At 38.2% G+C, this 2500-nt stretch overlaps 1 protein-coding gene across 1 annotated transcript in view; it reads right to left on the minus strand.

Annotated features, from left to right (window-relative positions):
- LOC137642411 (uncharacterized) overlaps positions 1–2500 on the minus strand; it is a 620767-nt gene that overhangs the window by 372264 nt on the left and 246003 nt on the right.

The following is a 2500-nucleotide window of genomic DNA, read 5'->3' on the forward strand; positions in this document are numbered from 1 at the left end:
GTAGTAGTAGTAGTGGAAATAATAATAATAATAATAATAATAATAATAATAATAATAATAATAATAATAATACGGTACCACCTTCCTCCACTTATATAAAGGAGTTTATATTTGCTCTTTAACTGTTATAATAATAATAATAATAATAATAATAATAATAATAATAAGACAATACCACCTTCCTCCACTTATATAAAGGAGTGTATATTTGCCCTTTGACTCGTATCGTCTTTGAAACGAGTTATAACCCTAAAGACCATTTCAACTTCTCCCCTTTAATGTCAAAATGGATTCCATCCTCGAAGTTCCGTCGAGTAGGATTTCGCTCTTGAAGTCAACCGTCCTATTTTTCTTTACAATATTTATTGAGAAACTTGCGTTGAGAAATGCGTCTCTTTACCTCTACTGCTGTAGCATCTACTGTAGACAGAGCTTAAACTTGAGCATGTGGCCATTACCTTAAATGTTGCTGATTTTTACCTTAGATTACCTTAAAACTTTTCAAAATTCCTTAAATTTGAAGCTAGTTATATCGAAATTACCTTAGAAATATCATTAGCTTTAAAAAATTACCTTGAAATCGTGGAAATTATCTCCAAGATAATTACCTTAAAAGTTTAAACCCTGACTATAGATTCTAAACCGTCACTTTTATACAATTTAAACAATCTTAGTACAAACTTGCTAATCTATGTTGAAACGACTAGATAACTCAACTGGTAAAAGGGCTTGTACTAGTAAGGGCTACTCAAACTAGGTTGGTTTACTGTAGAGCAAACGATCACACTAAAGTATCCCACCATCACCAATCAGCAGTTCGCCAGTGTGGTGATGAAAAACTAGCCAAACCCCAGACATGAATTGACATGTCTGAGGCCTTTGTCTTGCAGTGGACTAAAAACAGCAGCATTATTTCAATTTGTGATCCAGAATCTTTGATCCTGATCCTCTCCTTTATGCATTGACCACTTCCACTTGTGAGTCACATTCGTTGATCCTCTCCTATTTATAATACATCACTAACTTAGTAGGTTGCCCAGAGCAGCAACCGCCCGTTGAGATACTACCGCTAGAGAGTTATGGGGTCCTTTGACTGGCCAGACAGTACTACATAGGACCCTTCTCTCTGGTTAAGGTTCATTCCTTTTACCTACACAGACACCGAATAGTCTGGCCTATTCTTTACAGATTCTCCTCTTTTCTCATACACTTGATAACAATGAGATTACCAAACTATTCTTCTTCTCTCAAGGGGTTAACTACTGCACTCAAACTTCAGAGGCTACTTTCCTCTTGGTAAGGGTAGAAGAGACTCTTCAGCTATGGTAAGCAGCTTCTAGGAGGAGGACACTCCAAAATCAAACCATTGTTCTCTAGTTTTGGGTAGAGCCACATTCGTTGATCCTCTCCTATTTATAATACATCACTAACTTAGTAGGTTTCCCAGGGCAGCAACCGCCCGTTGAGATACTACCGCTAGAGAGTTATGGGGTTCTTTGACTGGCCAGACAGTACTACATAGGACCCTTCTCTCTGGTTAAGGTTCATTCCTTTTACCTACACAGACACCGAATAGTCTGGCCTATTCTTTACAGATTCTCCTCTTTTCTCATACACTTGATAACAATGAGATTACCAAACTATTCTTCTTCTCTCAAGGGGTTAACTACTGCACTCAAACTTCAGAGGCTACTTTCCTCTTGGTAAGGGTAGAAGAGACTCTTCAGCTATGGTAAGCAGCTTCTAGGAGGAGGACACTCCAAAATCAAACCATTGTTCTCTAGTTTTGGGTAGTGCCATAGCCTCTGTACCATGGTATTCCACTGTCTTGGGGTAGAGTTCTCATGCTTGAGGGTACACTCGGGCACACAGTTGTATCTAGCTTATCTTCCTCTTGTTTTGTTATAGTTTTTAAAGTTTATATAGGAAATATTCATTTTAATGTTGTTACTATTCTTAAAATATTTTATTTTTCCTTATTTCCTTTCCTCACTGGGCTATTTTCCTTGTTGGAGACCCTGGGCTTATAGCATCCTGCTTCTCCAACTAGGGTTGTAGCTTAGCATTTAATAATAATAATAATAATAATAATAATAATAATAATAATAATAATAATTATAATAATAATAATATGATCCCTAAATATGATCCATGCTCTGACCACTTGAATTTCTCATATCCAACTCTGCCATCCTTCTTCAAGCTATAATTACTAAAATCTCTAAAGGTTACAAAGGTCACTCATGAATGGCAGAGGCAAGGCATAGTGACATTGCCCTATCAAGCTAGACAATACCATAGAGACCGACCACACTACATACGATCAGCGACAAAGCCCCCTCTCCACCCAGCCTAGGACCAAGAAGGGCCAGGCAATGGCTGCTGATGAATCAGCAGATAGACCTATAGGCTCCCCCAAACGCCCCATCCTTAGCTCACAAGGATGTTGATGTTGCAGCGACCAAAGAAACTAACGAGTTTGAGCGGGACTCGAACCCCA

This window comes from Palaemon carinicauda, chromosome 6 (assembly GCF_036898095.1).
Source record: "Palaemon carinicauda isolate YSFRI2023 chromosome 6, ASM3689809v2, whole genome shotgun sequence".
Classification (NCBI taxonomy): domain Eukaryota; kingdom Metazoa; phylum Arthropoda; class Malacostraca; order Decapoda; family Palaemonidae; genus Palaemon; species Palaemon carinicauda.